The following is a 27944-nucleotide window of genomic DNA, read 5'->3' on the forward strand; positions in this document are numbered from 1 at the left end:
CTAGGCTATGCCAAAGGTGAGCCTGATAGTTTGCTAATAATTATACTTACCCGCATCTTGCACGTGGCCAACAGGGCCAGGAAGTGCTGTGCTGGTACTAGGGCTGAATTAAGGCTCTGTGTAGGGCACAGCCAGGGTCTCCATGAATTTGCTCCTAAGAACCCCAGACAAGAGAGAGAACTGATGTCTTGCATAAAGACCCTGCATTACCAGCCAAGGGACATCCCAAGGACTAATTCCATACTCTCAGGGGACTGCTAGACTACAGGAAGATGACTCTGCCCATGGTTGGAACTAGATGGTCTTTAAGGTTCCTTCAACCCGAACCACTCAGTAATTCTGTGACTCTACTTTAGCTGCATTTCCTGGCATGGTTCCTCATTGTAGCTTACACACAATATTGATGTATTCTAAGCTAAGCACTCTTAACCCTTATCCTTATATCCTGATTAGTTAAGGTGTTCACAACACAGAGGAGCAGGTGACCAAAATCAGCTGCTAGTTTTCATTTTCACGCACAACTGTGTCTCTCTGTGGCTTTGAGCAAACATGGTCACTGCTCTTCCACTGTTCAGACAACACCACTAAGCCAGAAGTAATATTTAAGAATAAGCACTCTAAATTAAAAATCCTGTTGGTCGTATTAGTTCATGGAATTAGAAGCATTAAACAGCAAACAAAATTACAGTATTAGGGGGAGCTGGATCAGACAGTTTTTCATCCTACCCTGTGAACTCCTTAATGTACCTCACAGCCCAGGTTAATGCCTTTCTTCAGGATCAGCAGCAGCTCTGTCAGAATGTCCTAGTTGTCCTAGGGCAAATTAGGGAGGAAAACTCCAAATGGGGGATAAAAGGGTTTTCTGGAAGTTTATTCTGGTGTTCTTATTCTTGTAGTTTTGTTAATAAATTTTCTTTATTTCCTTTTAAGTTTTAAGCCTGTTTTGCTCTTGTTCTAATCCATATCTCACAGCAAGAAGTAATTTTTTTAGTTACTGCCTTAAAACCACGACATTTATTTGGTGCGTTGGCTGGGAAAATGAAATTAGCAAATCTAAACCACTACACAGAAGCAAAAGCTGCAGAAATGTGATGGGGATCCTTCACACCCCCACTGACACAGGATGTCTGTGGCAAGAATCTGGACAACCAAGAGACAACACTTGATTTTCCCTTTATCTTGTCATTTTTAAGTTTACCAAAAAAAATGAAGACACTGCATGAGCACAAGTCTCCAAAGCGTATCAACAGATGACTAAAAAAGGTATAATTTCCTACACAGCATTTTTAGAAAAAAACAGCTCAGAAGTCAGTTTTGCTTCTTTTTACAGAGATATTGCGTGTCAGACACAGAATTACGAAACCAAAGCAAATTTTTCTGCCTATATACCACCAGTAGAACAACCAGACCCCTGTACTCTCCTCCTCTCTGATCACCATACTAAAAATATAATTTTATTTTCTATAAAGCTGATTAGCAAAGCTAAGCTCTTGTTCAAAAGAGTGTTTGATGTCCAGTGAGTCGTACAAACATTGCTGCCAAATTTCAAGCACATCAGTGTGAGGAGTTATTAAATCTATATCTTAATATTAGAATTCTGTGCTTTCTCCAATAAGACAAATTTCTAACTACAAAAGGAGGAAGGGAATGCATCCTAAGTCATGCGTGCAATGCACATCTCTTAAGAATTTCATTTCCCCTTTTCAGTTCCTTCCTCACCTCTGCAATAAAGCTACCTATGCAGAGGGACGAGCATTGCAACAACTTGTTGTAGAAAATAAAATTACTGTAAACATTTTGGTCTTACAAACAAACACATTAATAGAAACAGAGTTCTTTATCCATGTACCCAATCTCAGCCAGGAGATAGCCCTGTGCAGCAGTCAGGCTTGCTGTGCAGCACATGATGCACACAGGTATCAGCAGCATAGCCAGAGTGTGGCAACAGCAGAGCTTTAACTGAATGGCTGAAAAAGACAACCCCCTCCTCCCACCCCCCCCTCCAAAAAAAATAGAAAAAAAGAAAAATACCATCTTGCCAAATTGGAATTGGAGGTGGGTCAACCATTCTGTCAGCTGCCTCTTAGGATATGAATTTGTAGTTGAAAAGTGAAGTACAAGCCTGTGCCAGCCCATGAGATCCCATTACCTCACTCTCTGGGTCAGGCAGCAGCAAATTAAGACAGAATTTACTTCCAGAACCTTCTTAATATTCAGCAGAATACACTATGGAGTGTTCAAAAACTCTCAATACATTATGTTAATAGATTAAACATAATATTATAAATAATAATAATAATAATAATAATAATAATAATAATAATGTTATAAACATTTAGCATGTTATAAAGCAGAAGTATTTGTAAACTTCAATTAAAGCACATTTTTCAATGAGAATCTCAGTGCTTATTCCTTTATTTATCAGCTTCTGTCCATCTCAGACAATCCTGAGGCACCACATTCCTTCAGTATACCTTCCCTGAATTCCCCAAAGGAACAAAGGAAAGAAAATTGTTTTTAAAGGGTCACTTTAAAAATAAAACCCAAAAAACAAACCAAAAGTCCATTGATGGAAAATATATGCAGTTGCGCAATGTAATGGAAAAGCTTGGTACTCGTAAAATATTCTATTTCAAAGGTTCCTGGTAGCACAAGATGAGCTGATTTCATGAGGGAAGCTGAACTCACTACAGTAGAAATTAAGAAGTGTGTGTAACAAGGATCTTATATTAAGATGCCAGAAAAAGGAACCTTTCTGAATATTAGTTTTCAGGATTTACCAACATGTAAAGCCCAAATGAGCATTTTGTGAACAAAAAAAACCCCTAACTTTTCATAAATTAGTGAACTGTTTTCAAAGAGCATTCAAGCTTCAGGAAGGAAGAGATAACAAGGGCTTTTTTACACAAGTGATAGATTAATAAAACTAATTATCACACAATGAAATAAATTGAAAAATGCAAACAAAACACACAACGGGGCTTGACTTTCAAGCATTTACTCCATGTATAATGGGTATTGCAAACAGACGTGTTCCACATTTGCCTCTAACTGCTGCCAAGCTGAAACTTTTCATGCTCCTCAAATTAATTATTCAAAGTTTAACTTGAACTCTTATTTTTAAATTGCCCTGAAATTCCAGAGCGTGTTTTGAGAGACAGCCTGATGACGAGGACTAAAGAAGGCTTAAGCTGTACTTTGATGCTCACAGGAGGACTGGGATGGCCACAGTCTTCACTGAGAAGTGTCAGGAAGTGGCAGAAGCTCCATGAACTTCATGACGATCAAATCCATTAAATTCTGCCTCCCAGAACACTCTGACTCACCACAGCGGCGGGAATAACTGATTACAATAACTCTGAAGTCAAAGGAAATGTATATTTACGAGCTTGGTCTGTGCACATTTGAACACACGGGAGCACAATTTGGAGATTAAATTTAGAGATTAAATATTTCCAGGAACTTTAGGAATGAAAAAAGTACTGTTGAGACCTAGCAAGCTTGCCAAGAACTTCTAGGATTATTTGGAAATAGGAAAACAACAAAGGTATTAAAAACACTAAACCCTGCCAATTGGAGGTCTTTAAGCAATTAAAAATTTATTAAACAGAGTTCTCTAACAGGCTTTAGAACAACAAAATTAATTGTTTGATGTTATGTTTCCTCACAAATGCCTGACCAGTAATAACTATCATGGGGGGGCCTGATGTGAAGGCCCATCTGCTGTTTCACTCTTAAACAAAATATTTGGAGATCTCTGGACTGCCTTTCCTACAGATCCTGCACTGACTCATACAATCCCAGAGCCCCTGCACTTGTTTGCTCACCTGTCCTCCTGGTATGACCCCACTGTCTTTGCTTCTCCAACTGTCTTTGATAGAAATACATAAAAATCACCCATAAAACACCTAACAGTATTTCCACTGGAAAAACATTTGCAGCAGATCAGCGCAGCATTTCACAAGGAAGCAGGAGGTTGACCTCAATCCCTGCTTTTATTTTATCAAATGAAGCAGCTGTTAATTCTCCTGTTAAAAAGCAGTTCTGAGAACATAACGAAGTAATATTTCCATGGTTGTGAAGTTTCCAACAACACCCCTAAGGTGACTGTGGCCATACAAATTTATTGAGTCTGTGGCGATTATGTTCAGAGGTAATTTTTATACCATTACAGCCTGGGAGGAAGGAAACAAGCACTGTATTCTTACGGAAACCCACACAATTTAGCAGAGGAACAGCTCATTTTGGTGCTATGCTTGGAAAACAGCGCTTCCAGAGGGTGAAGCTGTTTGTACCTGGAGCTGAGAGGTAAAAGTACACCACACTCAATCCCTCAACACACGCGGGCTCTGGGCAGGCTCAAGCTTCCCGCTCTTCGCTAACAGGAGATTGTTTTTCCTTTTGTCTGGAGCACAGTCGCACTTCAAGTAAGGACAAAGGAGAATAAAATCACGACTGCTCTCAGAGAAAGACTGCACTGACAGACAGCTTATTGCTCGCTCTGAATCCAGAGAAACTCGCTACTCTCAAACAATAACAATCCTCATCAGATAACCTGCCTGCCACATAATACCCAATTAACAGACTTTGTAACCGTAACTTTTCAGTCAAAATTTGAATTTACTTTTCTGGTAAAAAGATTTCTCCAGTAATACTTTTTATTTAAGTGTTGACATTTAACACCTATTTAAAACGAGACCAGAAACATTGCAGAAAGAATGCAATCACTCACTAGGAGAAAGTCAAAAAGTTCTCTCCCCAGCATGAAAACGTGGTGACCTTGAAATGCAGGAAATTTAATTTTGAACCAGGCTTTGTCATTTTGCATAACCTAATTTCTAATTCTAGATTAGGGTTGTACCTAGATTAATGATACACACTGAATTCCCAAAGAACACTTCCATTCTCTATATACAATGTCATAATTATCCAGCCTCGGAGTAAAATGATAACTAAACAGAAATTAGAAATTCCATCACCTCACTTTCATCAATTCACTCCTGGTGCTTTTAGTGTCTTCTGTGTTGCTCATAACAGTTAAAATTATTGCTTTGGTTTTAAATATTACTACTAGCTGCCTCCATCAACAACCACGTGAATAGGTATTTAAGCTTGAAATAAAATGTGTGGTACAGTTCTGCACAAGCCGAGTCTTGCTAAACTGCCTTGAAAGAAGTTTCAGGGCACTTCCTACAGCTGGAATCATAGAATGGCCAAGGCTGGAATGGACCTTGAAGTTCACCTGGTCCCACCCCCTGCCATGGGCAGGGACACCTTCCACTGTCCCAGGTTGCTCCAAGCCCCAGTGTCCAGCCTGGCCTTGGACACTGTCAGGGATCCAGGGGCAGCCACAGTTTCTCTGGGCACCTGTGCCAAGACCTGCCCATCCTCACAGGCAACAATTTCTTTCTCATATCTAATCAAACCTACTCTCTGTCACTGAAGCCATTCTTCCTTGTCCTACTGCTCCAGGCCCTTGTAAATAATCTCTATCTTTGTTGCAGGCTCCTTTCAGGTGTTCAAAGGGTGTAAGATCACCCCGGAGTTCTCTGCTTTCTGAACAATCCCAGCTGTCCCAGCCTTTCCTCACAGCAGAGCTGCTCCATCCCTATGATCATTTTAGTGCTCCTCTGGACTTATTTCAACAGCTCCACGTCCTTCCTGTGCTGAATCAACAAGCCTCACTGTGCCAGGATCCACCATTCTGATTCTTCCCCAAACCATCACAAGACTGAAATGCAGAGAGTTTCTTGCATTTCAACTTTTGGCTGTGACATGGAGCATCCAAAAATTTGTCCCTCAAAATCACACCAGCCCCACGCTGGACACTCTGCTCGAGCCACTTATCAATCTGAAGTTACTTTTGAAGATTAACTGGTACAAGAGAAAATGAAGACAAAAAAATGGGCAATGTACAAAGATAGAAAATGTTATAGTACTCGTCTATTCCAAGAAATTGTAAAGGAAATTGTAATTATTGTTCTTAAATTATCAAAATACATCTTCAAACACAAACCTAATTAAGGAGCTGCTGTAAGCCTGTTCTGCCAATTTGCTCAAGTCTTAATAATATTTAATATGAAACTGGAATTGAATCCATTGGCAAGCACTGGAGATTTTTTCACAACATGGGATATTTTGAATTTTATATTATTAAAAAAAAAAATTGAAAAATTGAAACACCAAAGTACATTTTTACATAATGCAGTGTCACTATTACACATTGCATTTACAAAATATAATCAGAATTTTATATAGTAGTTAGAATGAACTCAAGAAATAACATGAAAGCCCACATATTGCTTTATTACATCCATTCTTCTACCTTTCCTACCTCCAGTAGGAAAAGAGAGTGATCAAACACTAATATGTGAAAGCTCTTACATCTTTTTCTCTAATACAATCGGGTTGAGGGCTGGTAAAACTGTTATACAAAAACAGCAGACTTATTCCAATTTCAGGCCTTGTTCCAATTTCAGGCGATCACACATTGACAATGAAACGAGAGAAGACAACTGTAACTCTATTTAAACAATTAAATCATGCCTGCAAAGAACGCATAGGATTGTAGGAAGAAAAAATTCTCATACCTTGATATCTTTAGACAAGTTAAATCTCTAGCAAAAAGTGTCCTCCTCCATTCACTGCAAGTCCTGGAAGACATAAAGAAATACAACAGAATTTAGTAGCATCTTCTCAGCACCCTCTGTGCCCCGCCCTGTCCAGATGTGGGCAGAGCTACAATAATCCCATGCCAAGAATAAACCCACAACTTTTCCAGAGTATTACTGTGTAAGCATCGGGAGATCCCCCTCTTCATTTTTACATTTAAAAAGCAAATGTTCCTGCTTTTAAATTACTGTTAATCAATACTAACTTTGGTCACTTGCCTCTTCCTTCTAACCACCTTTCAAATGAGAGAAGAAAAGCAGATATACTGCTCTTTGACACACATCATACAGCACGTGGTTTAACAAGTGTATTTCCCTTCATCCTATCAAGTTCTGCTAAAATCCTTTAACCCTCCCCACTGTGGTTTTTAGAGAACTCAATCCTTACATAAACATAACTTCCAAGAGGGATCCGGCACTAAATCAAGAGTTCAGTACTTGGCCCTTCACTTTGTCATCGTGTACGTGAAGTTCATCAACGAAAAGCCACAAGAACTGTATCTTGCAACTTACTGAAAAAGATGAGAGCAGCAATTTTATTCCCAGCCTGTGTTTTATTTGTGCTGATGATACTGCATTATAGCTTTCACCAATCTATTGTTTTAGAAATCTCATTTGAGAATCAGCAAGTAGAAGGAAATACAGACACATCTCATTTGTCATCCAACAAACAAACAAAAAGAATCCAAGTAAATTGAGGCCACCTTGTATTTGTAAGTTTAAAGCAAAGTAGAATACGTGTTCAACCGCATCAGTCAGGTTTTTTGTTCTCCTGCGAGAGGACACTGAGAAGCAATTGACAGCTTTACTTGGGATTCATGGTGCTCCCAGAACCGTAACAGTGACTCCTCCTATGGTCTTAGATTTATAATTTTGTATGTAAAACTGTAGGACATTCCATAAATTGATCAAAAACCCTATTTTATTTCTCAGGCCCGCCAATTACCTCCTCGCTTTCAATTTTTCATTTCTCTGGAAAAACAGCTACAGAGCCAGTAATCGGCAGAGCCCTTCCATGGGAGCAGGGAGGTTTTGTTCAGTCAAGCAAGGAAATCTCTAAAGGCAGCTCATCCTGCAGCACTAATGGGGATCCCCACGACAGGAGGAATGTCCCACAGCCTCTCTCAGAGACCCGAGCTCCCACACAGTCCTGCCCCGGACTCTGCCCCAGAAGCTGAGCATTCTCTTGCTCTTCGAGAGGATGTTCCTTCTTCAAAGTCTCTTCCTGACTTGTGGAAGCTGCCTGTGCCCCAAATCACCGGAATGCACGAGCATTTAGCCTTTGGCAGAAACCGCTCAAATCGGCTCAAATTTCTCAGTGTCCAACCACACAGAACACAAGATCAGCAGGGAACCTAAACCCAAACAGGCTCAGATCAAGCAAGACTTTTATTAGATATTACTTCACATGATTTAAGTTCCTAGAGTGGGAGTTTTCGTAAGGGCATGGAGTGAGAGGACAAGGGGAGAATGGCCTTGAACTGAAAGAGGGCAGGATTAGATCAGATATTGGACAGAAATTGCTCCCTGTGAGGGTGGTGAGACCCTGGCACAGGTTTCCCAGCTGTGGCTGCCCCATCCCTCGAAATAGTCAAAGGCCAGGATGGACGGGGCTCAGAGCAACCTGGTCTAGTGTAAAGTGTCCCCATCTACGGTAGGGTGTGGAACTGCATGAACTTTAAGATCCATTTCACCTCAAACCATTCTGGTATTCTGTGAATCTAAAAAAACCCTCTATTCTTTAGACCCCAAATAGACAAAAGAAAGAACAGATCTGAAAATGTGTATTTGGCATTTTCCACAATTCTTTTAAACAGTTCAAATGTGAGTACCTGCAAACACCTCGGGTGAGTGAATAATTTTTTCTTTCAAAAGCAGCAATGTTACAATTTTTGGAAAACAGGAAACATTAATGTAATAACTAAAAACAACTCCTTATAAATGTTTCAGTTTGCTGCCATCTATCTTCTAATACAGCTCTTAATGTGATACCCTGTAAAACAAAGAGCAGGAATGGCCTGTGCTTGTGTGAGCTGCAGACAAGCACTTGCAACCCATCATCTGCTCAGGAACCGTCCGTCAGCATTCCATGAGCAGATCCAATGAAATCTGCTTTGTGTTAAGCTTTTAAACAGCAGAGCTTTAATCTGCTCACAGGATTACATTAGAAATCTTTATGTAATGCAGCAGATATTAGTGGGTTGTCAATAAAAATTGAATGTCATTAAAGTGCTTTTATTCTTTAAATGCCTTTAAACTTCTAATTATACTTGTAAATTCTGCTTTTGAACTGTAGGAAAGGTATAAATTCTGACATGTTGTACCACAACAAATATATTTAGAGACTAATATACAAACAGATTTGGTGACAGAGAATCACTTTTAAAATCATTCCCTCTTGAGTAAATACACAAATCACCGACTGGCATGTTTCAATCAGAAGCAACATTCAGTCAGGGTTTGTGAAGATAATGAAAAGTTTGGAGGGTTAAAACCTCTGGCCTGTGACATGGCTGTTAGTCTTAATATTAAAAAAAAAAAAAAAATAATAATTATAAAGCTACTCCTTTCTTTTTTTATGGTACCACCATTGTTTTTGCAAGTTCTGTTAGACTTGGCGGGGAGAAGGGAACAGTCCAACACACCTTGCAATATCAGCAATAACTGACCGGTTACCACTTTGCTCTGCTGGTTTCCTTCCCAGGTACAAGGTGGGTATTGGGTAACACAATCCCTGCTGGGCACTGTCCTGACAGCTGCTGAACCACGGCAGTCTTCAGACTTCTTCTGCCTTTGCCCATGGAGCCAGTTGCTGGCAATTGGGATTTTTGCCCATAAAATCCATCTAGGAATTGCCACCTATCGACTCCAAATTGCCATCCAGGTTTGCAAATGTAAAACTTCACCATGGAATAGGAATATTCCCAAGTTCCACCATGAAGACAATAGTATAATGAATGCTTTTTGCCAACTAGGTCGCGTAATTTCCATCAGAAACAACACAAACAGAAACAAAACCCTCTGAGAGTGTCACAAGGCCCTCCTGTGATACAAAACAGCAGGAAAACACACTTCGCCCATAGATCCTCCCACTGACTTTGCAATCAACTGCAGATTCCTTTTATTCTGAACAATCCTCAGCCCAGAACGGAATCAATTCAACTATACATTTCTTACAGCATGTTTACGGATCCAATATATCCATCACTTTGTTTGCAGCCATCGCTATAACAGAAAGTATCCAATTTAAACAGTTTTTGATAATTCTCTGTGTTTGGGACCTATTCACTGCTTCAGACAATTTCTGAATTGACAGAGCTGCTCAAACAGTTGAGAATGAACAGACATTGTACAATTTCCAGAGTAAGAGAACAAATAAATGCTATTAGAAAGTACAAGTTGGTAATAATGTCACAAAGCCAAGTTAGCAAACACTTAAAAATTGCACATTCAGAAGAGGAGATACTTAAGTAACTGAGACACAAACTAGTCATCCTGCAGTCCCAAATAATTTCTTGCTTATATACCTCCGGCAGTTAACAACCACTGAGTTCTTCTGCAGAAAAATGTGTTAAAAACAACTGAAGTGTAAAACAGCAAAAAGCTGCACATTCACCACCCCTCTAACATCCTTCATATCCATCTTCAAATATTTCTTGAAAAGAACTTTTCATATATTCTGTTAAATCCACAAGTATATGGCACACAAATTAACTCAATTTTTAAACATCCCAGTGTATGAATGTACCAAAAATAAGCATAAAATCAGAGCCAGCTGAGCGACCGTCCAAGAGAACGGCTCCTAGCAAATGTAGCAATTAATAAAACAGGTAAGCATGGTTTGTGAAAAAAAAAAATCCCAATATTGTCAACACTTTTAGCTGACAGAATTAAGCACCTTCCTGTCACCCTAATACAGAAAGCTGCCTATATAAAGAATGAATACTTTCAGGTATAGCAACACACGCTGTAGCTGCAATATTTTCAAGTCAGGCTAAAATCCACAAAGAAAAAAAAAGATTCGAGATGGAAACCAAAAAAGCTGCAATCCATGGCTACTTGACTACCTAATCTGAAATCATACCAGAATGTCTGATTTCACAGCAACAAGTTTGAGAAGTCTCTTGAGACATCTTGAACAGAATACCACCAATCCTACATTTGAAAATATTGAACATTAGTACTGACAAACATCCGAATAAAAGGCTGAAATAAGACTAGTTTTCTATTCATCCTAGAGTAAACAAAGGAACCTTTTTTCCCCTCAATCCAAGCAAGCAGGTAAAAATGCAGAGCAATTTTGCAAAGCTAATTGGATCTGATGCCTCTGGACCAAACATAGCACAGGTCACATGTATCCTGATCTCAACAGTTTAATTGTATTTTCCCAGAGAAATTAGCAACTTACTCGTACTTTTATCAATAGAACATTAATACACAGACATTAAACACAATGACCATCTGTCTTTGAAAACCAAAACTACCCCAATGATCAGAACATGCTGCTCAACCAGTCCTGCTGGAAAGCAAAGGCCCTGAAATGGTCTCATGAATAGGGATTTCCATCTTTAAATGAGGTTATTTTTCTAGTTTTGGCTGTCAGATGCACCAGCTGGTATTCATTTGACAAATTGAGTAAGCTTGGATAGTATTCTAAAATCAAATCAAATCACAGTTTAAATTCTTTGCACATATATACATGTTGGAAACAAAATACATACTGACTAAAAATAATCTTGATTTCAGTTCTAACTTGCCTACATTAATTTTTAAGGAAAATGTGTGTTTTAATGATGTCTGTCACCTAACAAATGAAAGATCAGGAAAATGACAACATTCCTTAAGTTACCGTCATGTAACTATACTGACCTAATTTTACTGGGAACTAACCTGGAAAACAAGTCTCATGTTTCCATCTTGACAAAGAGTTTGCCTAATGAACCTCGTATTCTGTAATTTATTCTCCAATTAAAAGTAAGATTAGAATCATGTTACCATACATAGTGACTGTACTGTCTTGGTTTCGGAAGACAGGTGTCTGCTAGGGAGGGCAGGAGCCTCCCTTGGAATGAAAATGTAGACCCCCCCTCCATCCTAATTATTCTAATTTTGAAATCAATTTTGCTCTCAGACAAAGATAAGAAGATAGGAATAACAGTTCTTTACTAGTGCGTATAACGAGGCACACAAACAACAATAACTACAGCGTTAACAACAAAACAGAACCAGGGACCCCGTGACAGCCTTCTCGGCCGAGATGGGAAAGGATGGAGGAGAGGCTTTGCTTCACAAACCCCCTCGGGCGGGCAGTCCCGGTGCTCCTGGCAGGGCTCTGAGGAACACTCAGCTGGAACAGCAGAGATGAGCTGAGATCCCAGGCCAGTGGCTGAGGTGGAACAGCAGCTCCGTGGTGGTGCCTGGCACTGCCACACGTCCCGGCAGGACAGGGGGTGCGAGGCCACCAATGAAGAGGGAAGAAGGAGAAGAAGAAGCAACAGCTCTGTCTGGGTGATGGCAATTTCCCTTCTCCCCGCAGCAACAGCTCCCAGCAAAATGTCCTTCTCCGAAGCAGAAGAAGCCACCAAACTGTGTCCGCCCTCCCCTTTTCCTGCCCCCCTTCCCCCCTGGGCCCGGCAGAACTCTTGGTGTTTTTTTAGCACCCACTGAGTACCCACAGCCAGGTTTTCCTCACAACTAATGGGTAAAAATTCCATAGGTGAGCCAGAACTAGAAAGACACCTAACCCCCAACACTGTTCTTACAGAGGAACGTAGACCATTGATAAATCAAGAATTCCACAAATAAAACCATATAATGTAACACTCCAGTCCAGAATTAGATACGTCTTGGCTGATTTTCAACAGTATTAAACAAGCATCCACTCTATCATATTTTAAATTGGCAACAGTTTCTTCATGATCATCCCTCTAAATAACTATGGGAAAGCATCCAGGCCTCAATGGAATTATGAAAAAAAATCAGAAAACTGACCACGCTTTAAATTAAGATATTTTTTGCTTATCTTGTGTGCCTTAAAAAAACCCCACCATGCCTGTAAAATCTAGATGACATACAAATTCTGCTCTTAACAATTGACAATAACAATTCTGCTCTTCTGCTCTTGTGTTCCTGTGTTTATATGAAAATTATAAGGAGATACATTTTTTTTTTTCTGCTCACAAATAGTTTCAACCTCTTCATGGAGGATCTTATTTTTCAGTATTTTAATCATGTTTATAAAATTTACAAACTTACCTATTTACCACCTTTCCCCCATTAGTCTGGGGGCAGAAGCTGTTACTGTCTTGTTTTTACGGTATCTGGTGGTCCCCAGCCCTCATCTCTCTCACGTCTTCACACTAATTACCATCCTATGTTTAATAACTCTGAATACAACCTGTCTGTTCGCCCTCCCTCCCTCCTCTATCTCAGATCAGTTGTTGTTTGTTAGCCAGCTGGTTTGGGTCCTGCACTCCCCATGCCCATATGACTAGGAAATGATGGGGTATGGTCAGGATGCACCAAGAAAAATACTTTCTTTCCAGAGTAATTCAAAGCTAGAGGACTTACTGTAATTTTCTGACTTTTAACAGATGCCAGCAAATACCTACACGGGGAGACTTAATGGTCCAGAGACACCATGACACTGAAAAGACATCTAACACAGCAGGCCTCTGGAATAACCCAATCCCAAGCCTACTCCCATCCCCTCAAGGCTGCTGTTAGCTTTGCCAGGGATTTCAGTAAGAACCAAAGAAAAAAGTCTGACAACACTGCTCAAATATATGCAACCCAATCTGGTCTAGTCTAGTGGATCAAACATGATCTTGAGGAAGTCCACCCTGCCCACTGCAGGCAGAGATGAACTTTAAGGTCCCTTTCCACCTAAACCATCCTGGGATTCTAACAATTTAAAGGATAAAATTGCTAAAATTCAAGAGTGTAATTTACAGCGCAGCTTTATCCCAAGCGCCACATTTACATCCCTGTGTCCACACACCACCGTCATGGCTAATGCTGTGAGACTGAGAATGTATGAATGTATGAGTATATTTGGAATTACAGCACATAGCAGGCTTCAAAAGAATTCAGTGCTGTAGACACAAGCTCCACTCCATACTGTCCTCCTCAGTCAGCAGCTGGAAGAGCCAGAGCCTGCTGGAAATGACTCCAGAATGGACTGGTAAAGATTCCCTCTTCTCCCTGCTGTCCTTTTGGTTTATTTTAATTTTTGCTAGAAACTGAGCTCATGTTTCACAAGTCTCATTTAATTTGTCTCATTTAACTTTCCTCTGAAAGGACACATGCATAGGACCTGTCCCACAGGGAACTTCTGTTGCTCCAACCTGAGGCGGTATCTCAACCGCTGGCACTGTGCTGCTTTAGCTCAGAACCCTCTGAGGAGATAAAATAACCCCTGAGGATATAAAAAATCTACTTCAAACCTCCTTAATCAGCTTCCACAGAAGAAACCAAGAACGTCAAAATATTTTCTCCGTTCCTTCAGAAAGCCCAACCTGAACTCAAACACTACTCTTCCCAGTCTGTTTTCCTCTTTGTAAATACACCATGTGGAAATAAACTGGAAATACTTGAAGTTAAAAACACTAGTCAGGAGCAAGAAGTGCACACAGGGGAAGAAACTGGAAAAATAAACAGGATTGAGGAGGAGAAGAAATGAATCTTTAAAGGAAAGACAGGGTAAAACAGAGGTCTTGCTTTTTGGTTTGTTTTGTTTTTTTTTTTTACAGAAGTATTACAAGTATGTTGAATACTTTATTTGAATTAGTTTGTTCTCTTATTGCCAGAGGAAATAATTATCCACAGTTGACTGAAACAAAAGTAACATCCTACTGACAGCTGTCCCAGGTAAGTAAGTACATATCCCTATAAAAAGTCCATCAAACATATTGTCTTGTTGCAGTTATCTTTCAAGCATTTTCTTGTATTCGGCAAAATCCGAAGTGCTAAGGTTTAATATATACAAACAACTGGGGCTTTGGGTTAAAACAAGAGGGAAAGACAGAAAGAAAGAACATACCTTACAAAGGATTTTTCATCTGTGAATCCACACTTACAGTAAAAGAACAGTTTTTTTGTGTAGTTAACAGCCTGGTAACACTACAGACCAGATCTTAGATTCTGAGTGAAATGCAGCAAAGGGGATTTAAATGAGAGCATTTCACTTGACTCTCATTTATTTGATAGCTGGCTACCTGTTCCATGCAGGAAAACTGGGACTCGGCAGAAGTGCATATTCTGCTTTAAGTCACTTCTTCAAACCTTCCAACAGGGGAACACACAGTTGAGTAAGTACTTGAAGGACAGGGCTTATTTATATACCTTTTATCTTTCATGGCATATATAAGCGATATTTAACATAAGCCTGACTACTTCAGATGATGTGTTTCAACTATGAGTTATAAATTAAGCCATTGTATGAGTATATTTGGAATTACAGCACACAGCAGGCTTCAAAAGAATTCAGTGTTGTAGACACAAGCTCCACTCCATACTGTCCTCCTCAGTTAACAACAATCAGGAGTTTCTGGCTTCATCCCACAACCGGCAGCAAAAACGGAGATATATAGAATTACACTTCTGGCCAAAACAACTGTGGTTCCTCATCCTGATGCAAGTGAAGATTCTTTTTAACAGGAGAAACCATATAACCTTAAAGCAAGCTGCCAGGGGTTCACAAAGGGAATCACAAAGAGCAAAGTCCTCAAAGCCTTGAAGAGATAAACAGTAGCATGCAGAAAACACTCTCACTCTGAGAGCCCCAGAGTAAGCTGAACGCTTCCCCCTATACACTGCTCAATCTTATTTTTAGTCACATCCTGCTGTTTACACCACAACCAGCCACAACGCATTATTTCTTACACGTAATGTTTATTCAAATTTTCTTGCAAAACTTACCTAGATATCAGTCAGTCAACAACTTGTCGTGCTTTATGGCTGTTTTTTTTCTTCCTGACTCTTCACAAAGAGCCTGAGCTCAGAATATGGAATAGCAGGCCTGCTGCCAGCAGACTTCCTGCGCTCCAAGCCTGAAGCATATGGGTAAGCTCTTAATACAATACAGAAAGACACTTCTTGAATGTAAGCAGGCAGGATTGGCTTTACACAGAAGTTCAGCACAAGTGTCTAGACTACGAACAAGGTGCCAGCAGATATAAATCTGGGGATTTATAGTATAGACAGTTGACAGGAAAGGTTTAAGCTGCCCAAATTCCAGAACTGCACATTGCAGCCAGCACTTGTGTCCATCAGACACAAGAGCACAGGTGGCAGAATGTGACATCTGAGAAGGGTAAATAAATCTACACATCCACACTCAGCTCTACTGCATTCACAGCTAAACAGGTAATCGTTAATACTACAAGATTATTCTTATATTGCATTACTCGTAAACTGAGGAAAACCAGCTCAGAGCACACGGTAGATAAAGAGACAGACTCATCACTTGAAAGGTTTGTACGGTTGCTCGGTTTCCAGATAACGATGAACAGCTAAGTAACCTTATGTTAAATGACTTAATCTTCCTTTAACGATGGTTTTATCCAGACTTGGAAAGGTTTTTCATTTGCCTCCATTTATGAAGAACGTTTATTTACATCTGATTTTTAGCAGTTGTGCTGGAGTCAAAAACCTTGTCTACACGAAAACACATGCACATGTCATCAGTAAAGGTGATGGCCAGCTCCTCAGCCATCAGCTGATGGCCTGATCTGCTTTTTCAGCTGCCTGTCTGTGAGGACAAAAGCAATGCAAAAGTTTATCATAATGGCTTTCTTAGTGCAAAATTTTAATTGTAACCAGGCAACATTAGAGAACACATCAGGTACCTACGAGCCATACCATGGACTTGGTTTACGTGAGTGCTGAAGCTTGTCACAGAAAGTTAACTAATTGAGGGGATTATTCCAAAATGGTGCCTTCATATCTGACTTAAACTATATTTCTTAAGAGAAATAATTTGGTAAAAAGATTAAACAACTACATGTACACACTTACAAAATAACATTTGTTAACTCGCTTAAGAAATCTGCACATGTATCCACCAATTTCAACTCTGATTTCTACTCCCAAAGATCCAAACTACAGTAACACAACAAGAAAAATTAATTCAGTGCAAGGACTAGGGGTGTATTCAGTAGGCTTGGACAGAATCTTTATTGCCCAGATTTGGTAAACTGGGCCTCTGGACATTTACAAGAGCAGAAGCAGTTAAAAAAAAAAACCAAACAAAAAATAGAACACCACGTTCACCACACAAAGAAATCGGCAAAATCAGAGTCCAAAGCAAAGCTTAGACACGCTATGAGGATTCCTACAGCTACGGCTATGCGGGGGCTGGAAAGATCCTGGCAAAGTCTCTGTGGCGAGACAACGTACACTGACAGGAAAGCAGCTACATCTGCCCAGAAAATGTGATAAAGACCAAAGCCCTCTTTGAAAGCCTGTCTGTGTCTGAGCAGAAATTTTCTCCACACTGATGCATAATATTGACAGTCTGAGCAAGTCTGCAACAAGAGCCTAGGTCTGAAAAAGGGTACAAATTCACAATTCCCCCTAAATTTCCCTTGCTCTGTGCAAATGCAAATGATATTTTTCAATTTTCATTTCAGATGTTTTACAGCACTTCGTGCTGCTCCTGTTTCTCTGTATTTATAGTGCCAACCATTTTTATTCAGAATAAATGCTGAGAAAATAAACTTGTTCACACTCTAAGCTTCCAATTTTTCAAGATCCATTTGAATCTAATCCTTTGCTCCTATCCCTGCAACACCTTGAAAGCTAATGCCATCCACAGGTTTTACCAGTACACTCTCAGTTCCTCCATCCGGGTTACTAAGCAACCTGTTAACCAGCTCTGCAGCCACTGTACAGCACTTCTGATTATGCCACATCCAACTTTTCTGACAAAAATACCACAGGCCACCGTATTGAAGCGCTTCTAAAAGCAAGAGGGAGAGTTTTTCACCTCATTAAGAATTTTTTCTTATCATTTTAGAGCAGCAATTTGCTCAAGACTAGTTAGTAGTGCTAAAGATAAGGACTGAGATCTTCAGTCCCCATTTCATGGGGCAAAGTCTAAATCGAACTAACAGAGCACTCCATTACATAGCCTCTAAAAAAAAAGTCCTCAATTTCATGGATGAATCAAGTTGAGGCTTACATAATTCAAAAAGCTGACTTTTTTACTGCCTAGAAGCTGGTCTAGCAGGCATCACAGCAATACTCCTCTGACTTACTCCCCTCACACATTCTCTGAAATGCCAGCAACTAAAACCCCAGCAGAGCCCCCCATGACTGAAAATACTTCTCAAGTTGGCAAAAATAAATACTTGCATCTCTTTATCTTTGAAAACGTACACTGATTTAGAATGACACCATTTGGCCTGTGATCACAACTTGTAACTGGCAAGAACTCCCACTGTTATTACTTTTTGGGATAACTGCTACCCACATAGTGCCAGATGGTCCTTTCCACCTCTGCTGAGGAGGTGGAGCAGCACTGCCTGCTGTCAGCATTACGGCTTCTTCATTTTCTCTGAATCAAGACAGAGATGGTATTACCGGACTGAAGAGAAAGCGGGTGGGCACACGTATCTCCATTACAGTTTCAGCCTTCAAAGAACAGCAGTCTTTTCTTTCACGGTGCCTGTTACACTAAATCCCCACTCCTGAAGACATGGAACCAAGGGATGTCATGGCCCCCATGCAGGTATTACCCAAAGGCTGGTGCCAGTGAAAAGCTGCTCAGAAGGATTTCAATGAAACACAGATGTTCTAACTGTGAAGCTGAGTATCTCATACTAACAACTGTGTGAAGCAGCAGGAAACTGAGCTGGGGTCCTCTAATCAAATCTTAGACTGAAAATTAAATAGGAAAATCATTTGAGTAAGAAGAGAAAAATCCATTAAGTAAGAAAATGGGGGATTTGTCCCTCCATAAAATATAAATTATCTACTAAGCAAAGATTATGCAGAACTGCAAAAGCTGCTGGGAAAGATAATCAGCATTAGAGCCCAACTCGCACAGAAAGCAACAGATCAAGCAGCACACAGCTACACACACGCAGAATACCTGCCATAACCCAGATCATTTTGCAAATATCCTCAAATACAAAGTCACATGAAGAACACCAGGGCCTGCAAGCTGGGATAAATCAGCAAAATCTGCAGGCACAAGCATTTACTTTGACCATTCAAATCACACTATCCACCTCTCCACAGGCCCAGTTTAACAACTCTCATGAAAGTCACACACACCCCCCCACACACCCACCCTTTTGTCTTTCTTCTCCAAGCATCACTTATTTCTAAAAATCTATCCTCACTATTTTACTTTGGTTTTCCCTCTCTCAGAACCCTTCCATATTCTATGCCGTAACATCTCTGAAGGATAGAAAGTTGTTTATCTGTTTGCCTGCTAAACTGCCTTTAGCTGAAGACTTTCCTCTAGAGCACTTGCAAGGACAGCCTAGCTTAAACCATTCCTGTTATCTACTCAGTCACCGACCCCTTCTGCTCCCAGATCTTCTTCTGCTCAGTCAGACACTGAGCAGAGCTGAGACAGGAAACCAGGAATGTGTCTGCTCTGAAGGAGCCTGGAAAAACATGAGCACAAGGGTCTTAGGTCCAAAAAGACAACACTTTTTGACCAATTTCAAATTTCAAGCACCCTAAATGAATAAATAAATGAATAAATGCTCCCAGTCCTGGTGAACTACAGAGCATACAGGCTTTCCCACTGATACTTCTCAGCATTAAAAACATGAAACTAATTTCTACAAAATCACTTTGTACCTTTATCTCCTTGTTACTAGGCCCTTCACGCCGCTATCTGGAACATTAAGGGCACCTTAATATAAATAATTAATATTAAATAATTTCTAGACAGAGAATAATCCTATGCTAAACAATGGAAGATAGGACAAAAGGGAAAATCACCTCTTACTAAACAGGTAAATAAAAGGACCGACCACAGGAATACTCTCATTTCACTGTTCAGCACACTCTGGTTACACATTGTTCCTTCACTTTGTTATATTTCTTCATTTAAAATGCCAACTTTAGGAGACCCAACCCAAGAAGTTAAAATAGCAGAAGCTCACTTTTACCAATGGAGATAGTCTGCACCCAAATCTCCTGTACCAGACTGGTGGGGCAAACAGGACTGCTAACTCCTCTTGGTCAACTCTACCAGTAAGCAATTTCAGGCCAAGAACACCAGAAGGCAGCAAAATGCAATTATTCTTTTTACCTCACACCCAGATACTTGGTTCAGCACAGCTGAGAAACCAGCAGCTTTAAGCAGGAATCACCAGCCGGATGATGGGACAGGGCAGGCAAAACTTCCTCAACGAGCAATAAAGACCTTTATTTTCTTTTGTGCCGCTTCTCTAAAATAATAAAGCCACTAAGCAATATTCCATCTAACAAATGCAGAAATAATCTAAATCCTCCAACATACCTCCAGATACAGGACCAGGAATCAATTAGCATTTTTTCCTTTCCAGTGTCTTCTCACAGTTTTCTTTGTATTTTCTCCTTGACTTCATTGAAAATAGTATTTCATAACCTCAGCCAGAGGCAGACCACTGGAAATGCTGAGCATGGCATCAAAGCCCATCAATAGAATATTTATATTATTACCAGTATTTAAGCCAATGTCGAAACACTGACAGGATCCAACTCAATGAGCTTCACGCTCCACAATTCAAGGAAAGAAAATTCACCTCCAGGGAAGTCCGGATTGCTAACAAGGTGTCTGGCAGGAACAGAAGAGACCATTACTGTTTCCACATTAAAGATACTTAAGACACTTTCAAGAATATCAGTTAATGCTTTTCAGCCTATTAAAGGCAATGCACAACTGCTTTCTGAACCACTAACGCTACAAATATTCAAACTCCCATCCTGAAAGATTTTTTACACTTCTTTAATTTTGCACTGATGGCTTCTCTGTTTCATATGTGTTCATCAAGGTTCTCATCCAAACTAGGAAGGAAACACGAAGATTTAAGAAAGACACCTAAAGAGAACACAAAAAAAAGGAGGAAACCATTCACACCTATATACAAGGCTTACTTATTAAGGCATATAAAAAACATAAATTGCAGCAGAGGTGTTTCCTACTGACTGCGTTATAAATGCATTAAATAATCTGAATACAGAAAAATAGCAGCTATCTGTCAAATATTATTGTACCTGCCATGGAAATTGTACAGGCATGAAAGGGTAAAATCAAATAAATACCCAACATATTTAAAAAGAAAGTAAGTAAACAAGAAGGGCCCATCATAAAATACAAATCAATCATCTGTTTTCTCACACTTCTTAATTAAGAACAAATATTCAGTGTGACTTGCAAGTAACAATTCACCTATCCACAATACTTCCTCCTTCCATTAATGAGATTGTTACAAATCATGAGATCACTACAATTCAACCATAATTATCGATTACAGCTGATGTAAGCAAAAATAATTGAATATTCACCAATAAAGTGAGGAACTCAGAGAAGAGCGATGCATTTACCTTATTCATTGTTATTTGGCATTTTTTCCTCAACTGTCAAGCTATTCTGTATTTTAATCTTAAAAATATTCCCTGCAGATGACGGTATATGGTGTAGTTCAACTAGTGAGCTGAATTTCATGAGTGGTGTGATACGAGCTTCAGCTTTTACACACTGGAAATCTGCAAAGGGAAATCAGCAAATCTGATCTCTGGAAACCAAGTCAGATAATTCCAATGGCAGAGAACCAGAACATATGGAAATCTGGATGTAAAGACAAATCATTTCAAAACACAAGCAGACCTCTGCTATTTCACATGCAACCTACTCTAAAAGAAATGATCACAAATTTACAAATTAAGAACTCCAGGACAGAGCAGCAAGAAGGCTTGTCTCCATTCTTCCAAGCTCTGGGAAGGCCGGGATAATGTCAGACACCCTTTTGATACTTGCATACACTTCCAGCACAGCGAGGAACAAACACAGCTTTGAGCTTGCTCCGCTTTGATCGGCACAGTAACGTCACAAATGCTCATCAGATGACTTTTCAGTAACTTCTGTGAAACGAGGCGCCATGAATGGAACCACTTGTGGTGCAAGAAAGGATCGTTCATCTACTCCAGGACCTCCACTCCGGACATACCACTCCATTCTTTCTCATTAAGTACAAGCGAACAACTAATGAGCAACAAGTTGCCCCAAGATTCTGAAATTACATCTCTCTTACAACAAATCCCTCCGCAGCCAAACAGCAAAATTAACAGCAAACATGCCCTTACTCTGCAGAGCTCCCAGTCTGCCCAGGAAGATGCTCCTCCAGTCACAAATATGTTATTTTCATAAATGACAAATAAATAACAAATGCTGGTAAGAGCTGAAATGTCAACACGCATGATTCATCACTCTCTTCATTAGTGATGCCAGCTCAAGAGACAACAGCACTCTCCCAGATTATTTCCCTGCCTTCCATTCCCTAGCTCACACAACATCACTCCTCAGCAGCACCAGGGCTCTGGCGGCGTGCAGAGACCTGCCCGTATAGGAATAGTAACATGAACTCACCCAGATCCTGTGTGTTCCTCAAGTATCTGCATGCGCCTCTGCCAAATTGGCTCTTAAAGGATTCCTACCTCAGGTTACTTCTTCAGTAAAGCTAAATAATCCTCTTCTTTACAATGCAACAGGACAGACAGACGGGAGAGGAAAGGGAAAAGAAAGCTACTCAAATTTTAAGTTCAAGAAAAGCAACATTTTTAGTAAATAAGCCCTCCACTCAGAGCAGGAAAAAACTTCATCAAAATCTTACAAAAATTGCTGAGGAAGCGAAACTTGGATCAAAGTTTTCTTTATGCAGAATACATAGAAACCCAACTATTGCATACATTTTATAAAAGCCGTGAATAAGTAATGATTCCTTCAAATCAAATAATGACACAACATGGCACAAACCCAAAGCTGAGTCAAATAAGCACATGGTACTTTTAATGTTTTATCATTACTAATTGATGTTCTCTCACAGAGTATTTTTCAATATAGAGTTTCTCATGCCACAGTATAAATTCTGTTATTTGATGAATTCTGGAAAGACAGGGAATAAATGCTACGCAGGAAGAAAGCCAGGCTGCTCAGGGAACTCAACAGATTATTCAAAGATTTCTCTTCCTGAGGAACTGAAACACCATAGTCCCATTACCACAGCACCCAGAACACAGAGCATTTTTATTCACAACCTAGCAAAGTAACTTCTGCACTCTCATCAGAATCCAGGTAATTCCACGCTGAATTCCTTTCCAATGTGTCCAGCATCCTTGCTAAACTAGATCCTTTCATGATAGGCTGCGGAAGCAGAAACTCGAGGTACCCTGAGATGGGACATCTTCGCAAGGGATAATTCCAAGGCTGGGCTCTAAATAACCTTTCTAATGCAAGTCCACAAAACAAGTGCTATTTCCTCTAAGTAATGTAAGGTTTGTATTTAAAGTAATTACTTTTTAAATTAATGTAAAACAAACAATTGCATTTTAGACCCATACAGTAATGGGACTGGAACAATTCTAAGTAACATAATTAGAATTTGGTTTTTCCAAGCTCATAAAATCCAGCTGGCAAATAAACCAGAGACAAATAACTCAGTTCACTGGATAAAGTACTTGTAGGTAGGTGTAGTGAGCTTCAAACACTAATTTATCTCCAGTGAGTGCAACGGGCGCATTCTCCACCTTCAAGTTAAAATGAAGGTGCCATTCTGGGCTGGGCTAATTTTCTTCGCAGTAGCTCACGCAGGGCCATGTTTCAGTTGAAGACTTGAACTACAAGATTCAAAAACAACCAGCGGGCTCAGTTCTGTTATCACCAATGACCACGGTAACCTCCCAAAGCCCTTACTGGCAATGTCACCGTGTCCTACGTCACCACAGGGCTTCACATGTCCTAAGGAAGCTGAAAGAATTCCTAGAGGTGGGCACATATTTTATCACATTGGAAACAAAGTGCAAAACAACCCGATTACCAATCAGGCTGACTGCGAGGGTTATAACCAATGACATAACAAAGGCCGCAAGACTGTGAGTATTTGTGGAGTATTAAACATAAACCATTCACTTTCTGTACACCAAAAGGTGCCGTTTTAAGGCTTTGTGCAATACTCCAGACACAAGTTCCCAACTGGCATCAACCACGCAGAGAGCTCACAGCTGCCATAAAGGATAAACCCAGCTGGTCTATTTCCTACTCCTGCATCCTCCTCCTGTCACTTCCACGTTCTACAGGTCAATTTCAGTTTGTTGATCCAGCAAGAAATGAACTCCACAAAATAAATAGTTGTCAGAGGGTCCACGACGCTGCAGGTGGGAGAACGGGGGTGAGAGGTTACCAGTTCGGCGCTACTGAAAATCTGCCTAACCTCATAAAGAAACAACACTCAAAGCCATTTGCTTGTCTGGATGTCAAAGGAAATAACCATTGTTTTCTAAAGAAAATTCACTCTCAAAAGCTGAAACAATCAATGCTTATACAACAAAGAGACAAGAAATAAGGCTTTTGCTTTTGAAAGAATTTCAAAGCAGAATTTTTTTTTTAATAGTGCGAAACATGGATTACAGGTGTTACCAGGCTCTCACGTTTAACCACCTCCAGAAAAGGCACACCTTGATAAAACATAAGGAAGGACATAATCCTTCTCTTTTTCTAATGAGAAAAACCATGCACAAATTTGGGAGGGTCACAAGTCAACTTTTTTGTTTTTAATGTACTAAGGGGTTGCTTTAGTTTTCTGGCTTCCTTCTTATTGTTTTCTTTTGCAGTCTAACAAAAAAGTAAGAAACGCTACTTTGAATTTTAACAAGCATCCTGAAATTAAACAAAATACCAGACTATAAACTAATGAATACTTAGTATAAATAACTTAAATGTGTCACAAGAAGGTCTGGCAGCAAAGCGTTCTTCTGGAAATATACATTATCCCATACTCGCAAAACTCAGAGTACAGAGTGCATAATGCTGTGTGTGATACATATTTGGGCCTTAAACCATTTGCATTTATGGTCATTAATATTAATAAGTGAGAATTTGCAAGCAGAAGTTAGGAATGCTTGTCTGCAATGTTATTAATTCATCTTGTAAAAATTCCCTGCACATAACAGATATACTCATGGATTTCTCAACATCAACGTATATACCACTGGTATTTCTAAAGGTTTAACCGAATGTACATCTAGGGCACGCAACCTGAAATTTATCTAGCATATCCAACCCGGAAGCTCACACAGGATCCTGGGAAAACCAATGGAAAAGACAGAAAGATGAGAACAAGAGAGGAATTGCTATGAGGCAATGAATACTGATAAGGAGTTTATTTTATAAAATTATATTAGCCATCCTGTTACCGTGAACATGTAACCAGTATTCACACAGTGATTACAAGTCTACGTTGCAGGCCAGGATGCTACAATATTCTATGGCCACAGCAGAGATCCAAACAGGATACGAACTTGCCACGCAAACAAAACTGGGGTAAATTTGGAGGACATTTGGTCTTTGACTGTGTAGGATGCCCTTAGGATGAGTCACTACAAAAAAGAAGCACAATTCTAAGTGGTTTGCTTATTTTCTTAGAAGCCCAAGAGTCATAAAAGCCACAGACCCCAAACTGGCCAAGGCAGTCTTTGCCTAAGCATTACCGCTCTCTATCCACCAATAGTTTGTTTGCAGAGCAAAAAAAATGAGATTTTGATTATGGCAAGTGGCAATATATTGTACTTTCTGCAGTCAACCACAGGACTATCACACATTTCCTACATAAACATTCCTCCACACCAACTGCCCATAATCTAAAGTGTCTCTCACCACACAAAGTAAAAAGCTTCACGGGACTGTAGCCAGCAAATCCTCTTCAAAACACTCTCACCAAAAGGCACTTATCGCACCAGTTCCTTTTTCCTTTTTAATACATGCCTTAGGAATGGATGTTTCCAGGCGCAGGTTTGGAAATTAAGTTCTAAGGATTGAATAAGGAAAATAGACAACACCCAACCTTTAGCATTTTCCAGGAATCTTTCCACACTCCAGCCTGAGCTGCAAGGGTCTCCCAGCCATGTTATTGCTTTCCAAAGCACGTCTGCCGTATTTCTTCTTCTCCCAATCCAACACCGATTTGCCTTCGTTCCTATACCGAAGCTATGTTGCACTCCCCTGCGGTATTAATTGGCCTCCATAATTTATTTCAATTCTCCAGATATTTAATTTTCCTTGCACTATTTTCACCTTTATAAAAGCCTAAAACCCACGCTGGTTCATCATTGTCTAAACCAGCTCACCGACACTAGCTCCGGAACTTCCCAACAAAAACGGGGATGAGAATCTGCCTTTTTCTTCCAAAATACCCATCTGAGCGCCGTCTGCCTCATCATCTCGCATAGCTTTTTTGCATTTTAGCCCCCACCGACCAACCCACGCCTGTAACAGAGAAATACAGTGTGTCATTAGACTCCACACGCCTTACTCACCCCTCCGCGGGCGCAGAGGGAGGGGGCTTAACCCTCCCGGTGTCCGCTGCAGCGGGGGCGAGGGCGGTGTGCGCTCGCATCACGTGTGCGGTACCTGCGGCACCTCCCGCTAAACGCGGCGTGAGAAAAACGGCCTCCCTGCAGCCTCCCCCGGGCCCGAGGGGTCGGATCGGCAGTCCGCAGGGCGGAATAAACAGCGATAACTCGCTGCTCGCGTCGACCCCGCCTTTCCCAGCGCTCGCCGCCGCCGCCGCCGCATCCCAGTCGAATTAGCGAGGCACGGACGGCGCCGGCTCCCCCTGCCTGGGAGTCGCGGGGAGGAGCCCCCCACCCCAGCCCCGCTGTTGCGGTCCCCTCGGCCCCGTCCCCCGCCCGCGGGAGGGACGTGGCGGGGGTCGCGATCTCTCCCCCCTCCCCCCCCACCGCCGGGCGTTGCCCCCTCGCGGTGTGTCCCTGTCGTGTCCCACCCTCCCCTCTGTAGCCGCCGGGCTCCACCAGCACCCTCGCGCCCGGCGCTCTGCTGCTCCTTACCTAGCGCGGGAGGCTGCCGGCGGCCCCTTTCAGAGCGCGGCGGAGCCTTCCTCTCGCCGCATCGCCGGGAAGCGCCGCCGCCGCGGCGAGCGCGCGCCCGAAGGGGAGGGGACGGGGGTGGCCGGTCTCGCCCCTCCTCGGCGGCTCCTTCACTGCCCGCCGGCCACAGCGCCCCCTCCGCCCGTTCGCCCGGGCCCGCCGCGGCCTCCCCGGGGAGCCGCCCCTCCTCCCCTGCCCTTTCCTCTTCCCTGCCCTGCTTCCTTCGCTCGGTCGCTCCGAGCTCGCCGCCGTCTCCCGGGAGCCCGCAGAGGGCGGGGAAGGGAAACGGCGCACGGGCGCGCGCGCTCCCGGGGCTCCCTACCCACCACCCCCCATGAACGCACGGAGGGGCGCGGCCAAGCGCGGATTCATGACGAGGGCACGGCTATACAAAACAGGCGCGCCACGGTCCTCTGGAGCGCAGCCTGCGCTGCGGGCGATTGCTCTCGGGTCCGCGCTGCGGGCATTGCCTTTCCTTCCTTTCCTTTTCCTCCCCACCCCTTCCTCTCCGGCCGTACCTGGCGCGGCTGCGGTAGGCGGCGGAGGATGCGCCTCGCCGACACTTTGCCGCCTGTATTCGGCCCCGGCCGGGAGCGAAGGAGCAGCGCCCGCGCCCGGCGAGCGACGGAAGCTTTGGCGGGAGGCGGGCGGGGTGCCGTGGGCGGGGGGCAGCGCACTGGCGGCGGCGGGTGGGGGCCGGGGCTTTGGCTGAGAAGAGGGACGTGCTCCAGCCACGTGCGCTGGCAGGTCGGAAAGCCGATCGTATACCGGGTTGCCTCCCCACCCCTGTGGGCAGCAGGTCCAGGGCCCCTCCGCCCCGCTCAGGTGAGACCCCACCTGCAGAGCTGCATCGAGCCCTGGGATCCCAGCGCAGGAAGGACATGGACTTGATGGAGGGAATCCGGAGGAGGCACCAAGATGATTAGAGGGGTGGAGCAGCTCTGCTCTGAGGCAAGGCTGAGAGAATTGGAATTCTTCGGCCTGGAGAAGAAACCTCGGGTGATCTAATTGCCCCTTCCACTACCTGAAGGCAGCCTACAAGAAGGATGGAGAGAGACTATTTACAAGGGCCTGGAGTGACAGGACAAGGGGGTATATCTTCAAACTGGATGGTCTTCAAGGTCCTGTCCAACCCAAACCATTGTATGATTCTGTGAGCTGCAGGGAGGG

General features: G+C 41.9%; 1 protein-coding gene across 16 annotated transcripts in view; it reads right to left on the bottom strand.

The window, feature by feature from the left end:
* TANC2 (tetratricopeptide repeat, ankyrin repeat and coiled-coil containing 2) overlaps positions 1–27697 on the bottom strand; it is a 159720-nt gene extending 132023 nt beyond the window's left edge. For 4 of the 16 annotated variants that reach the window (XM_023942388.2, XM_023942389.2, XM_023942383.2 and 1 more), the window contains exons 1-2: positions 25733–26207; positions 6591–6653 (exon numbers count right to left, since the gene is read on the bottom strand). The gene's annotated coding sequence lies outside the window, so the exon portion shown is untranslated. Of the gene's footprint in view, positions 1–6590; positions 6654–7059; positions 7184–25732; positions 26357–26735; positions 26933–27292 lie in introns of those variants that run through there. The other 12 variants (XM_086864253.1, XM_086864247.1, XM_086864249.1 and 9 more) reach the window with 8 other exon arrangements.
* Positions 27698–27944: the final 247 nt, after the last annotated feature.

This window comes from Cyanistes caeruleus, chromosome 27 (genome assembly GCF_971803275.1).
Source record: "Cyanistes caeruleus chromosome 27, bCyaCae1.hap1.1, whole genome shotgun sequence".
NCBI lineage: Eukaryota > Metazoa > Chordata > Aves > Passeriformes > Paridae > Cyanistes > Cyanistes caeruleus.